Source organism: Protopterus annectens, chromosome 3.part0, assembly GCF_019279795.1.
Source record: "Protopterus annectens isolate FY-2018-M chromosome 3.part0, PAN1.0, whole genome shotgun sequence".
Lineage (NCBI taxonomy): Eukaryota > Metazoa > Chordata > Ceratodontiformes > Protopteridae > Protopterus > Protopterus annectens.
Window position 1 is genome coordinate 30,796,566 of NC_056731.1, and position 16,188 is coordinate 30,812,753.

The 16,188-nt window shown below is 40.6% G+C and overlaps 1 protein-coding gene across 1 annotated transcript in view; it reads left to right on the forward strand.

The window, feature by feature from the left end:
- PIP4K2A (phosphatidylinositol-5-phosphate 4-kinase type 2 alpha) overlaps positions 1–16,188 on the forward strand; it is a 1,425,784-nt gene that overhangs the window by 347,617 nt on the left and 1,061,979 nt on the right.

A 16,188-nucleotide genomic window follows, 5' to 3' on the forward strand; every position in this document is an offset into this window, starting at 1 on the left:
CTTCAGAAAAGTAGATGCCGAACAAGAGTGGACCCAGGACTGAGCCCTGTGGGACACCACTTGTGACAGGCTTTGAGTCTGACATGGCTCCAGCAACTCTGACCCTGTGGGTTCTGTCACTTAGCCAGTTTGCAACCCATCTTGTGATGTATGGGTTTACATTCAAGCTGATGAGTTTTTCGATGATACCTGAGTGGGGTATTGTGTCGAAGGCCTTTGCCAGGTCGAGGTAGGCTGTATGGACTGCCTTTCCCTCATCAATGGCCTTGGTGACTGTCTCGAAAAAGTCAACCAAGTTTAAGAGGCAGGATCTGCCATTGACAAAGCCAAACTGGGTTGGATCCAAAGTCTGCAAGTTCCCTATGTCTTTATTTATGAGTTCCATTATGATCCTCTGAGGTGAGGCTAAGATTAAACAGCTGTCCTAACTGTGGGTTTAATTCCTCGTTGAGTTCATGACCCTAACCCTGGCAGCATGGCGGATAATGTAGCCATACAAACCACACCACTCAGTAAAGCTGTAATGGATGTCATTTTAGAAGCCAGAAGGTCTAGTACTAGAAAATCCTTTGCTGGAAAATGGAAGAGATTTTGCGCTTGGAACCAAGCTCAAGGAACTGATACAGCTGTCCCAAATATTCCTCAGAATTTTCAATATTTAACTGAGATGCTGGACAAAGGCCTATCTTTTTCATCAATTAAAATCCATGCCTCTGCCATTTCGGCTCATTAAAATACAGATCCACCACTCTTTTCTCACCCTTTATTAAGGCAGTACCTCAGAGGAGCCAAGAACTTAAGGCCTGTGATTAGTGATTGCTGAGAAACATTCTTGAATCACAATAGTTTATGAGGAAATGTTTTAAAATTCTGCTTGCTCTTACTCTTGTGTTGTTTGTCATTGTGTGGAGTAGTATAGTACGAATACAACTAAGAACAACTTGTTTGTACAGCATTTCATGTGTGACGAGCAGTATTGTTTTAACGGCAGCAGTAGTACTAGTTCAGGTAATGCTGACCTCCTCCCTTCTGTTGTAAAGCTATGAATTAAGAGGGGCGTGAACAGGACTAACAGGTTTCTTAGATATGGTTCATATAAGATTGTTTGAGGGGGCATCATACCTCTCAACATAAGAAAAACATAAGTTCAGAGTTGAAAACAGTGGGGGGGCAAAGGCTCCAGAACAGGGACAGAGTTTGAATATTGCTCCTAAAAACTTAGAAAGTTGATAGAATAAAAGATTTTGTATTACCATGCATTTTTTCTGAATGGTATGAAATCTGAAATTCATATGTCAAAAGTGATTTTAATCCTTGGTGATGTGATAGAAAATTACAAATTTTATGCAGAACAGACTAAACGATGAGACAAAAATCTGTACAGTTGAGAAGTCTGTGTGCAGGTAGGACAAATAATACTAATTAAATGGAGAAGATTAAACTAAATAATTAATATGTCATCACACTGCCTATGTAAGGGAAGATAAACTGCTCTATAGAATTTATGCCAGAGTCACAGGTCCAGTGGGCTGAGTATAAGAAAGCCATAGAGGTCCTTTGCCTTGAGTGTGCAGTCTGTGTTTGTGTGTAACTAATATAACACTAGTTTGATATGTCACAATTGCTTGGCTTTACTTAAAGCTGATAATGGACTCTCGGCAAGTCCATATAAACACCTGCAAATAAACTGAAGGAAAGAGTAAGGCTCATAATTATGAGAAAGCAAATGATGAGCCCCTCCCCTTAAAGTCTACAGATGCATAACTTTCATTGCAATATGCTAAACGCTGTCCTGGCAGCAGACCATGTGATGATTTTTATGCCTGTCTTGTTGCTTGTGTAGATAACTGTCCTGTGGGTGACATGATATCACTGTGTATCAGATCTGTAGCAGGAAATGTGAATTGCAGGCTTGACGTGAAACAGGCTGTAAGCAGTTACTAGAAGTAGCTCATGTAATTTCTGTGCATCACGTTAATGCCATACTTCCCTGCTTATTACACGGATGGGACACATTTGCCTTTTCTGGGCTGGAGTTTGGGGGGGGGGCTTGAAATGTCTCAACATCCTTATAAAAAACACAATCACTAGGACCATACAAAAAAAAAAAAAAAAACACGACAGCAGTAGTTGTAGATAAACTCTTTACTTAGTACCAAAAGATCTGGTACCTCAGTCTTTCCCCTTCAAGGATACATCATACTGAAAAACATCCTCTATTTATACCAAGTGAATCCCATTATTGAACACTTAGTCAATTAACCTATCATCTTTAAAGTGCCCTGCATGCATTCCTATTCAACTATGCTTTTAATACATAAAATATTACCATTTAACTTGCTTTTAACTTACATAAATTGTAAATTTCATTTTTTAAATTTACATTTAACCACAAATGTTGCACTTCCTAAACTTAACCAAATGGAAAAATACATTACTAATGAATTACTAATACATGTATATGAAATTTTACTTTACTTGAAACATAATTTACTTCCAAATTTATCCCCCTAGGGGCCAACGTACCATAATTCAAAATCATCCTACTTTCAAGCATATTCAACCTTTGTGTAAGTTCACCATCCCTCACATAAAATGGACTGGCAAGAATGCTAAAAAAGAAAGTACTAACATCCCCCCGTGTGCATTGCAAAATTGTTCTCCCACTGGACTTTTGAAATTCCTATTACAAATGTCACCCAAATGCTCCAATATTCTCATTTTTAACAGCTCTTTTTGTTTGCCCTATATACCACTTTGTAACCTCACACCCACATCCAATTATATACACCACTCCACACGAATTGCAAGTAAACCTACCTTTGTTAATGAATTTATGTCCATTAATAAAGGTACCTGAAATATTCTTGATATTTTTACAAACGTTACACTTTCCACAAGCAAAATATCCTACCATCGGGAAAATAAAGAGGCTTATTCAACAATTCCCTCAGATTGGAATACCTATCATAAGAAAACTTATTAGAAGTAGCTCATGTAATTTCTGTGCATCACGTTAATGCCACACTTGCCTGCTTATTACACGGATGGGACACATTTGCCTTTTCTGGGCTGGAGTTTGTGGGGATTGAAATGTCTCAGGTTGCACTTCAGCATCCTACATGCCTTACTTTTGAACTGACTTACAATTATTTTTTTCTCTATTTGTTTGAATTATTGGTTCCTGTTGCAGACTTTTCTGTAGAAATCTGAATGGGCTCTAGGGTGACTTTGTAAATTTAACTACTGAAAGCCACAGTTCTGCATTTTAACTGAACTTTGTTAAATTAAGTCACTTTTGTCGGCATGGCAACTGTTTCAGCTGGAAGCAGTGCCAGGAAGTATAAACCCAGTGTCGTGCTAGTTATAGAAACCACATATACAGTGTGCAGAGTTCAGGGACCTATGTTTGAGTTGTATCTAGGCAAACAGAAGTAGCAGGGGCAGCAATGTTACCAAGGCAGACGTCTTGTTCGGCTTGTTTCATATTCACATGACTTAAACTGAGTGGTTCCTCCTTACCATTTTTCCTGGCACACAGCACAGTTTTGGTTGTAGTGTAGCCACGTTACACACACTAAACTTGCTGTGCATACTTTTGATGCTGGCCGATTTGTGTGGAGTAAGTTTGTTTAGCCTGTGATCACTTTGCAGTATGAGTGTAACTACTGGAAAGACAGCTGTTAGTCATACCAGTGTGTTAAACATCAAAGTCTTGCTAAGTCCAGCAGCCAGGCCTGCGCTTGTCTGTCCTGTTCTTTCTCTGTCGATGTGTGAAGGTTTTGGGCATTGATTATACATGTACATAATAACCGTACAAATACTACAAATGCTGAGTTACCTGCCCACATCAGTACATTCTGGTGGTGAATATGGAGTCAGTTGCTCTTACTCATCCTATTTTCTCTTTTTAGTCCTATAAAACGGTAGATTTTTTAGAATAATTTCCCAAGATGCTTTTTCTACTATAGTAAATGTTGCAAAAATGCCACTAGGATGGCCTGGTTTGTTCTCTGGAGTACTAAAAATTTTTTCCTGATTAAATTGCTTGTTTTCGTTGTTTACACTGATGAATTCATTCCTTTTTCATACATTGATGTAATGGGGGTGCTGTTTGAAAGTCTGAAGACATTTATTGTGATCCACAGAAGGGTAGAATTTTAATTTTAATAGGAGAAATATAAATTGTCTGAAATTGCAATAGTATTCCCCTTTCTTTGAGGCACAGTGATCTGTAATTAGTGTATAAAGTTCCATCCAAGTAGTGGGATATTTAAAGGCTGTAGCAAGAAATTTCAGAAGTCTCTGATTACTTTTTGAAATACTGTGACATGAAGTACTAGGTTTGCATTTTGGACAGGAAGCTGAAGCAATGCCTGCTTCTGGTAACTGATGAGGCTGAATAGATAGAACTGCCAGCTTTGGTGGAAGGTAGGGAAGTACTTCGTGTCTAAATGACCTGCAGAATACCATGTTCATATACAATCGTGGGAGACAAATGATGGCTTTTAGATGTTTCTTCTTCCTATATCACTGTTGTTATAATGACATGCTGTTAGCACAAGCAGAGATTTGTTTGCAGTTGCATTACTGAATGCAGGTAGGGTATTTTTGAAGAGGAGTGGTTAAAGAAGTTTCTGTTTTAAGTGTTTCCACATGCACTAATTCCATAAGATACAAGGAGTAGACATCCAAAAGGTTTTGAAAACCACAAAAAGTGGATGTGCCAGGAATGTAGGACTTGAGGTCATATACCATGCTTGTAGCTTCAGTGGGAATTTATTCCTCTGTAATGGTTGTTGCTGGAATTACTACTGTTGCTTTAACTTTTAGCAATTCAGAAAGCATTTGTCGCCAGTCCTGAGATGAAGACTTACTGTAAGTCTGTCATAAATTGAATGAAGTATTGTTATAGCTGTGACCAGTCTACTGATGTTGCTTACAGCAGCACCCAAGCCATCTGCTGAGGTTGCACATACAGACCCCCCACCCCCATGCACACACACCCTCCCTGTGTGATATAAGGCAGACTATGTTACCCTTTGAAAATGTAGCTGTGTTTCACAAAACATAAAGTAAAAAACTGCAAGAAAGACCCAGCCATGCTAGAGTCTTCACTGTGTAATACTTTTACCCTCCTATACTGGAAGTCCATGGGATATATGCAGTTATACAATGACTGGCAATTAATATTCTAAAATGAGAACGCTGATTGGCCAGCTCAACCAGCGTGCCCGTTGTAAATCCCAGACTATACCAGTGGAAAAAGGTCCGGTCACCTGGACTTTTTTCCGTTGATATATTCTGTCAGTTTTTATTTTTACAGTTGTTTTAAAAAAATAAATAAATATGTAGTCCGGACTTTGGACATACGAGAGACAGTATGGAGAAAATACAAGGAAAATTGGGTACGTTATTTAAAATTAAAGACACGTACCTGATTTCCCTTGTATTTCCTCTTTTCAGTCTCTCTCCTAACTGCCCCAAACTTTTTTTTTTTAATTTAAAAAAAAAAAGAAAGAAAAACGGAGCAACGGAGATCTTTTCTCCGTTGCTTACTTTCCCGAAGCACTGATGTACTGGGTATGCGTAGGAACGCAAGTCCCAAATGCATGCGCAGTACATCAGCTAAATCAACTATGAGATGTCCAGTGGTGGAAGGACAGCACGCTGCCATTATACAAAGACAAAGTAAGTATTTTCTTTCTTAAATAATGTCATTGTATAATAGCAATAACCCACGTCTGGGTGTGGGTAATGCTAGATTTACCCACGGTTGGCTTTGTTTGGCCACTCAGGCTTTGCCCTCGTGATCAAACCACACCAACCATGGGTAAATCTAACATTACCCACACCCAGACGTGGGTTATTGCTTAAATGACCCCTTAAGAACTTGAGTGTTTCAGCTGCATGGCTTTTGAATGCCCATGACTATTTATTTTTTTAATTAAGTCTTTATGGGTACATTCAGACCAATAAAGCCAAAAGCTGTACATATGAGAGTTTTAGCCCTTACTGACCTCTTCAGTATAACATAAGTGGCTTGTTTCGTTGAAGTGTAGAAACGCAAAGATGTAAATCAAGCCAGATCTCCATAAACATTAGGTACCTGCAGAATATACCAAGTAACCATGTAGCTGAAATACTGTTAATGCTTTTGATTTGTCATTTGCATGTATTCCATGGATCTCCATTACACAGTAAAGAATGTAGCTTGGCTTAATCTTTCTTGCAGTTTTTACTGAATGGCTTGTGTCTGTGGGACCTTTATGTTTTGAATGTTTTTTATTATATTTAATGCACTGTAATGTGTATATGTAATGATTTGTTTATATGAATGTACATGTAGTCAGTATCTTTGCTTCTGTTATTTGTATTCTCTCTTTCGTCAAATAACTACAAGTGCCTCTGCTCAGAAATACCTGTGGTAGAACAGTAACTTGCTTAGAATCCCAGAGCACAACTGGAGACTGGATGAGTGAAATCCAAGAATACAAGGTAAAACTCATTAGCAGCTTATATTCTAAACTGTTTGATCTGTTTTATAAAATCCTGTTAAGCCAACTGTTAGGATTCAGATGGGGTCACTTAAGAGCATCAAAAGCACCCTGACACTTTTCATTCCTTAAACAAAGCACAGTGTTTCAGATCTTCTGCATTAATGCTGCATTTTTATCATTTATGCCTGAAACCTAAAGGTCAACGGGCATGGAAGCTAAATAGTAATATCTGGAATGCAGTTTGGAATTACCGTAGTAGAGGCCTGCTCTTATATTTTGTATGTTAGAGGGAGACTTCTCTAGGGAGGAAACCTGAACATGGATGGGTTTCAGTGTTTTGTGCAGTGAAATGAAGCTCAAGTCTTTGTCTTTTGAGATTGTTGCAGAGTTTTATATTGCTCTGCTGTAAGGATGTTGTGATAACTAACCGGCAGAACTGCATGCAAATACTTGTGACATTTTCCAATAATTTTTGGATCAGGCATTTAGAAAAAGGCAGTTTATAAAGTTAAGACACAACCTGTGGGTCTATCATTGTGCAGTTCCATCCTGAAATGTGACTTACAGAAGTAAGTTTTTGAAAACCACTTCCTGGACAGAAATGCCCACTAGTGTCATGCTGTCATTTATGTAGTAGACTGTTCAAAAGACATTTTGAAAGTTAGTTGCTGGGACTGAAATGACGAAAAGTGCAAGTATAATTTTTACTGATCATTTGGAAATTCTTAAACTTTTTGAACCAGATATTCTAGATGTTTGCCGTAGGGATCCAGCCTGTGTGTGTGTGTATATTCTGTGTCCCCCACCATTCACCATATCATGGCTGTGTATGTGTGTTCTGTGCCCCCCACTCACTCTATCATGGCAGTGTGTGTATATTGTGCCCCCCACCATTCACCATATCATGGCTGTGTGTGTATATTATGCCCCCCACCATTCACCATCTCTTGACTTCTTGTCATTGTCTGTTACCATGACATGGAAGAAGCTGGGGGATCCCTCCATAGTGCTGTCCTGATGTTACTATGCAGTTCTGCATTCATCATTCAGAATCACATTTCATGATAGAAATGCTCACTGACAAAGGCACGCTTTATTGGGGTGATCTCATAGATGTTACTTTGAAACTTCATGGCAAAGGTAAAGAATGGCATGTGTGTGCCTGTTTACAAAAACTCCATTAATAAATAATTCCATGAATAATCTCCAATTTATAGGGGTGCTTCTGTATCTCTAGGATGTGACTGTGGATAAGGAGAAGGTGAGGTGAGCTCATGATGCAAGAATTGCTGAAGGAGTCGTCGTTGAGAGGGTCCCTTTGACAGTATACCACTCATGGTCTTTGACTATGAACAAGAAACAACAAAATATACAGATTAAATTATCCACAGAGTATCTGTGTTCATCTACTACTGCCTGATAAAGTAGTGTTGTAGAATGTTTTAGTGATGTGATTAGGAAACAGCTAGTGGACGCACATTTGCAGTGTTATGGGTGGAGATTAAGCTTTAGAGTTTGAGTAATCAGTAAAGCAATATCAAGTTGTGATCATTACATTTTGCACTGATGTGAACCATAACTACTACATTAGCTTACTTAAAGACCTTTACTCATTAAAAAAACTTACAGTACTATGCACAAAGTGTCAGTGCTGTGTTACACAGAAAAGAAGTATGCCTTTCATATGACACAGGATGGTAAAATAGCCTTCCAAGTATCACTCTTGTATCACCTTGTAGTGTGCTTCCATGCTCTGGCTATTGCTTTTTTAAGAAGACATTCAATTAGTCATTGTGCAGGTTATGTGTACAAGCTCATGATACATCGCTGCAGGTCGGGTTATGTCTGCAATCGCTGCAGGTTAGGTTATGTGTACAAGCTCATGACATCGCTGCAGGTTAGGTTATGTGTACAAGCTCATGATACATCGCTGCAGTTTGGGTTGTGTGTACAAACTCATGATATATCGCTGCAGGTTGGATTATGTGTACAAGCTCTTGATACATCGCTACAGGTTGGGTTATGTGTACAAGCTCATGATACATCGCTGCAGGTTGGGTTATGTCTGCAAGCTCCTGATGCATCGCTGCAGGTTGATACATCACTGCAGGTTGGATTATGTGTACAAGCTCATGATACGTCGCTGCAGGTTGGGTTATGTGTACAAGCTCATGATACATTGCTGCAGGTGGATGCCTCCCAGATGTTCACTTCAGTTTTAAAATAAACACACTTTTGGGGTGTGTGTGTGCAAGTGCGTGTGTCTGTCTGCGTTCATGTGCTGAGAGAGACTGACCACATATCGATGTCTTATCGTAAGCATTAACAGACTACTTGGAAACGCTTGCTGTAATTCTTCTAAGAAGCACTGCTAAGCAGCTTCACCTCTTGAACGGTCAGTATAACCCTTCTTGCACTGACTTGAACCACTGCGTACTCTGATGGCTAATTTATGGTGTGGACAGCTTGTGACACCATAGATGGAATAAGGAGGACAGCACAAGCATATGTCTTTGCACTAACACTCTTTTGTCTCTATTTGCAAGTGAACATCAAGGCCATTCTTTAGGGGATACTTTTTTATTTGAGCAGGAAATGACTACCAGAAAAAAATAATAGGAGGACCATATTCTATCTACTCTGGGAGATTACTTCCATCGGCCTTAGAACATTTGTTCTAGGCCTTAGTAGAGGCAGCAGATCCTTGGTTATGTGGGACCCTGTAGCCTCTGCCTCAGCAGTAGCCCAAGGGAGAGCAACCTGTACTTTCTAGGCCTGTAGCCATTAAATCGGTTCCAAGGTCTTTATCAACAGAGGGCAGAGAAAACCAATTCCAGGGGTCTCATTAGCAGTTTTTTCTCTTGTCAGACTACTGCACCAACCCCCCCCCCACACACACACACACACACACACTGAAAGAGATAGGGGAAGAATTTTCCACCACCAAGTGACATGAATGTTTTCCACTTTGGACAGAAGTGAACGGTAAATAATGGCTCAAGCCTGTCTTTTATTTTTGCACATCTGATTCTCATCAGCTGTGTGATAGTCCTGTCATGCCTGTTTACAAGTAATATGGTCACTCACTAAGTCGCTGTGCATATCCTTGTCCAAAGGCCTTTCAGTACATTCCTGAAGTCAGTCAGGGAAGCATTTGCTGTTCTGCATCCTTTTTTTTGTCATGAGTCTTTAGGAGTAAAAATAGTATACCACAAAGTGTACTAATGTGCAGTTTAACACTGGGTGTTTACAAGAACAAAAAGGTAGTATATCAAAAGTCTGCAACACCCTTGTCCACTGATTAGTACTCATTAGTTCAAAAAATGGTCTGGTGTACAGTAATATCACTATTTGAGCATGTCTGGTAGGTGTCTGTCATTTTGTTGTCATATTTCCTGCTGTGTTTAAGCTGTAATGCAGTGGCGAGATGGTGAGGTAGAGATGTGCCAGTCTCCCTGCCCCTCACTCCCGTTTAGGATCTCACCTCTTTTCATTGTTCCAAGTGACCTGTACTTGGACAGGCAGAGGCCTCACTTTTGCCTTTACCTTATTAGGACAGACATATGACCCAAGGCCCTTTTCAGAATGGGCTTCATCTTTGCATTGCAAAGCTTAAATTCCACATTGTTGCAATTCACACTAACTTGAGTTTCCTTTGCACAGGAGACTAGGTGTTCTTTCTGATTCTCCGGAATGCTTGCACTAATGTAAAGACCCTTCATTTCAAGGTGGGAGCCAGTCATGACCAATTTCTGACCACCCTTTTATCCTGTCTTTGGCCCCTCAGGTCCTTAGTAAGTGCACTGCAGTTATGGTGTTGCCTCTGTATAACCATTTTGTTCTGCTCTTTTCTTGGCTGATTGGCCTGTGAATGTCACTATCAGGTCAGGGCCAGAGATAGAGCTATCAGCATCTTCACCTAGTCAGGCATCACAATGAACAAGACCAAGATTTAACCTTCCCCTGCCAATTCAGTCTTTTTTTTTTTCTTAAAGTGCTGCCTAGAAACCAGCAATCTGAAAAACTTTCTTTTACTACCATACTTTCTGGTCTTTGACTAGCTTCAAATCTTCTGCAACTGCTGGTGGTATCATGTGTTCATTGCTGTCAGTTTTGGTGATATTATTGGCAACTGTTATACTCGTCCCTTTGGTGAAACTGGACCTGAGAGTTCTGCATTGCTCTCTGACCACTCAACAGCTACATGACACTCAAGACCGTGGAGTCCACATAGGACTGCCAGATGTCTTCTGTACAGCCACATGTTTTAAATCCATGAACTTCCAGATTACCGCTGATGCTTCCTTACTTAGATGGCAAGCCAACTTTCTGCACCACATAGCCCAAGAGCCGTGATCTGCATCCTTTAGTCTCCTTTATGCCATTGTATTAGAAAGAAGGATGTTGCTTTTGATAATGCAACACTTCACTTTTGTACTGCCCAAATGCTGACTTTTGTCCTGAACTCTAACTATAGCATTTCATGCAAACAGACAGGGGTGTGCTGTTTGATCAAGAGGTTGCACATGCATGGAAGTGTGCATGCTTCTCTTGAGGTACCTACAGTTGAGCTTGCAAAAACTGCCTCTGGAGTGGGGATATGTCAGTGCGCAACATCTGTAGACTGACCTGCTCCCTAACACCAGACTGTTGTCTCCGGTAAGAAATGAATGAGCTGAAGGGCTCTTACCCTGATGAAAGAGCAAATTGGTCAGTTTGGTGCAGGATGGGGGGCGTTGGATCAATCCTGTAGACTGCAAAATAAGTTTCAAAAAAAAAAAAAAGTAATTAATTCTGTCTTCAAGGTCTTTAAGATGCTGAACAGCATTGCATGTATAAAATGCATAACACTAAACATTTTGCCTACTGTATTACATACTGACATTTGCTGTCAGCATATATGTTAACTTATCTATAACTACTTTCCTGGTTGGACTTATTCATCTTGCCTTTTGAAACATTTGCAGTATACAGATGCCCTGCATATTACTAGACTTAGTCTTATCAGTATAACCCCCTTAGCTGAACTACCTGTGGATTCCTATTCCTTAATAATATTCTCAAGTTATTCATTTTATTTTGTGTCTGATACAGATCCAAAGAAAAATCTAATACAGTTTAATTCTTATATCTGATAAGCACATAAGCTTGTTTATTGTACCTATTGGTGTCCACACTGGAGAAATAAGAGCTATATTTCAAGTTTCTACCCTTAATGCCTGCTTTATATGGTTGTATATTCAGTTTATTCCTTCTCCACATGTCTGATTTTAATGCAGAACTTTCTAACCGGAATGTCTTGCTCTAGAGTCAGCCATGAGTCTTTGACTAGCTATAATGTCATAACATTATTTTTGAAGAAATTTATATGCAAACGTGCTGCATGTAATTTTTTCTTAACTAGTTTGTTATTTGTGCTTGTTTGCAATGTGACATCCATCTTGTACATGATATTTAAAAACTTAAATCTGTTTGTTTTATTGTTGTCAGATATGAGGGATGGTACAGTACTGGATTTTATTAATATTCTTGGAACTTAATCTCCCTTCAGTTTCCCTCCACATGTTAAATATATGAACATCTAATGATGCACTATTTCCCATTTACCCAAAAGTTACATAGCTGCAGGCTGTATTAGCTCCTGTTGCTATGGCATTCATTTTATGATGTATCTATTACTTACAAAAACATTATTATTTAAAATGATGTCTAATCATTTGCAAACTGTACTGGCAAACATAGCACTATAGAAGCTCCTTTTGAACAATAACTGCATAGTTTCTATGTGCAGTTATTGTACTGTATAACACTATGTAATGGTTGCTCATTAAAAATTTCCCTGGTACATTGGGTCTCTCTAGGCGTAATCCCATGACTGCAATTTCAACAGATGCATCTGCCTGCAGCTGGGGGTCGCTGCAAAGATGGATGATTCAGGGATGTGTTCACTATCAGAGTTATATTTGCTCATCCACATTCTAGACATGGGAGGAGTTATCCCTTCTCTGCTAGCCATTTAAAAATCCCTTTTAAGGGTCTATCTGTCCTTCTAGTCAGGTTCCATGGCATTGCTCTGATACATCAGTAAGCTAGGTAGGAGTGCATTTCCTACACACACTGCATGGAAGACATGAAGGTTTGAGAGTGAGTCATTCAAAACAGGAACTTGAAGTGGTCCTCATCCCTAAGGAAGTGGCATGCCTTGAGTAAGTTTTTCTTCCTTTTGATTCCATATGAATGGTCTCCAAATCCACATATCATCAGGAGAATTATCAGGAAGCAGGAACTCTGGTCTGCAGTCATTTGGTGTCCCCCTATTAGTGTTAAATGCCTTGATTATTTTCCCCGTGTTCCACACTTAAAATGTTAAAATTGGAATGTTGTGGTGAAACACTGGCTTCAAGTTCTCCTCTGCATTTTTCACCCATTTTCACTAATGATGAAGTTCATTTAGGAGATAGAAGACCAAGAGCCAAAGTTATTCTTATATGCTGCCTTTTGCCTCATCTCGCAACCCTTTCTTAAATTCCCTTCCCACTGAATTATTCCAAACAAGATATTCCTGATGCATATGTCATATAGTTCCTCTGCTCCCTTGTCGCAAACTGGAATTTTGTTGCTGTATTCACAGATGTCTCTCAATCCAGGTGTTGTATTCCAGTCTCCTCAGCCATCCCAGGAACTCTTCACAGATGCCTGTGAGCTGGGGAGGGGAGCTGCTTCGAGCACCGTAAAGGTTCAGGTTCACTGTTCTCAGCACAGTGTGGATCACATCAGCATCAAGGAAATGAGTACTCTCATTTTGGCTCATCAAGCTTTTCATGCACTCTAGGTGCTGGGTCCCTTAAAGGTTTATACAGACAACACCACAGTCATGTGGTACAGCAACAAGCAAGGGGGCATGAGGTCTTACCTTCTTTGCAGGCTAGCCCTTCAAGACTGAGAAATAGCCATCAATCTACTGTTGACCCTACAGGTGGTCTGCATACTTTCTGAGTGCAGTCTTGCAGCAGATTCTCTCAGCAGGTCCAGGATACAGCCTCATAAGTGAATGCTTCACAGCGACATGTTTCTGGGCATAGTTCACTGCTGGAGGATTCCTCAAAAGGATCATTTCATCTCCCCTCCCCACTCCTCTAAACTCCTTCAGTTCAGTTCCACAGTCCCAAGTCCTTTGACTTGGAAAGTGGATGCCCTGTCTTTCTCTTAGAAGGAAATGTTCCTTTATATCTTTCCTTCCCTCCTCCCAGGGTCCTTCACAAGATAGAGGAGGTTCATAGGTTCATACTAGGCTATCTGCCCTAGGGCATTTATAAGCCTAGCCAGAGTGTGTGTGGCTTTCACCACCCCTTAGGATGAGAATACTATACCCATTAGTTTGCTGTGCCTCTGTCCAGCAGTGATACAGAGATGATTCCGGTAAAAAACACCTGATCTCCATCCACTCGTCCAAGATTTCTCTTGAACAGAGTCATGGACTGGGATTCTGTTCCATAGTGTAGGTCTCTGGGTGATGATGAGTCTGTCCCTCCAGCACGCCCCCTATTTATATCCGTGTTGAGGTCTCTCTCTTGCTCGTGGCTCTGGCGGTTTTGGATTTTTGAGGTGGAGCATGTCCATTAATACATGGCCTTATGTCGAGCAGCACAGACCTCCTGGCAGAAGGTAGGTGCGACTGAATAGAGCTGGAGTTTCTTCAGTCGGGATCAGGTGGGCATGTAGAAGGTCTTCCTAACCACTGTCCGGACCGCTAGAGAGTCTGATGGCACCAGCAACTCTAACCCTGTGTGTGTCTGTCCTTGAGCCAGTTTGCAACCCATCTTGTGACATATGGGTTTACATCTAAGCTGGTGAGCTTTTCTATGATGCCAATGTCTTTATATTTTCCATTATCCATGATCTCCTTCCCTTTTTTTTTGCAGGGCAAGGCTCTGCTGGGGCGGGGTAATTTCAGGGTCATTAGAAGCAGTGGGACACAGTTGCCGTCGCATTATTCTTTTTGTGCGTTATCCTGTAGTAAGGCTAAGATTAAACAGACTTTCCAGAAATCTTGTTAGTTAACTTCCTTTTGGCCCAGACAGCACTGGTCACCCCTCTTATTCCATTTGGCCAAGGGCAATCATTACACGTTACCTCATTGTATGAACGTTCTCACACAGGACAAAGGATTTGTCCTTCACCCTCACTTGTCTGCTCTTCAACTGGCACTTTAAATGACAGGATTTTTATTCCTTTCCAACACCATTTTTCTGAGGATGAACTTAGGGTCATGCAAGAGGCCACGAAACCCAATACCAGAAAATCCTATATGTCCAAGTGGAAGAGACTTTTCTGTCTGGTCTCTTAAACCTCATAAGTATGTCTTTTCAATGAAGGTCCCCCTTGCTTCTTTCCTACCATTGTGAACTGCTATGTGCTGGCTTGGCATATTCTTAAGTGAAAGCTCACTTGTCAGCAATCTCTGCTTGTCTGTCTCTGAATCCTCCTCTGACCTCTAGATTTGAGGTCAAGCAATTTCTAAAAGGTGCCTTCATATTAGACAGCCCCAAAAAACATTTCTCCTTCTTGGGATCTTAATTTTGCCCTTCAAAGCTGACTCTGGTTCCTTTTAAGCCTACCACTGCTACTTCTTTGCAGCACTGTACCTGGAAGACTGTTGATTTTTGCCTCAACCAGAAGGCCATGATGGTGGTCCCTCTGGTTTTACTTAGAGACAGGGTGTCTCTCTGTATATATCCTTCTTCTAGGCCTAGGGTGGTTAATGCGCTGTCCCTTAATCAGTCTGTCCAACTTCTTTCCTTTTTCCTTCTTCACTGTTTGCTGGTGAGAAGGTTATTCATACCTCGGGCTTGCACAGACAGCTCAGATATTATCTAGACAAAACAAAGACCTTCCATAAATGTGACCGACTTTTTATTTCTTTTCATACCAATACATCAGGCTTATCATCTTCAAAGCAAACCATCTCCTCCTGGATTTCCAGGGCTGTTTCTTTTTTGTTGTTATTTTTATGGCAAAAGGTTATCTGCTTGTGTTGGGACTCATTCTACTCAGACTGTGGCTTTCTTGGGGCTTTCTTCAAGGGTTTCAACACCAGCGCCATCCTTGAAGCTGCTACGTGGTCTTTGGGTCACACATTCACTAACCATTACAAATTGGATGTCATTTCCTGAGCCAGGGCAGGCTTGTGTGAGGGCTTCTTCTTGCCCACCTCCTCCCTACCATCTCAGTAGCTTTTGTACCCTCCCAGAGGTGACGAATACTGCAACAGTGATGTGGAAGGACAGTACAGTTGTATAAAATATTACCATAATTGTAGATGTGCTTCTTTTCTCTGTTACAGTATTCACTCCCTCCCTTCATCCCTGTTCTTTCTCCTTTTTGTGTCCGAGAGGTTCTTCTCCTTCATTCCTTTTTCTGGATGTACATGTTCTCCTCTCCACTGGGGGTCTTTGTTCTCTTGGGGCGCTTCATTTATGGGTTGGGAGTATTCGTACATAACCTTTATACCCTGTGCTTGCACGGGGAGCATATGTCTGACATACAATGCTCCTAGGTAATAAAGGCTTTTGTATACTGGCCAGATGTTGAGCTATCCTTGGTAGGCGATCCCAGAGATGATGATTACTGCAGCAGTGATATCCACTTTTATGGTAAGATTTTACTCATCTGTACTTTCTTCATGCTA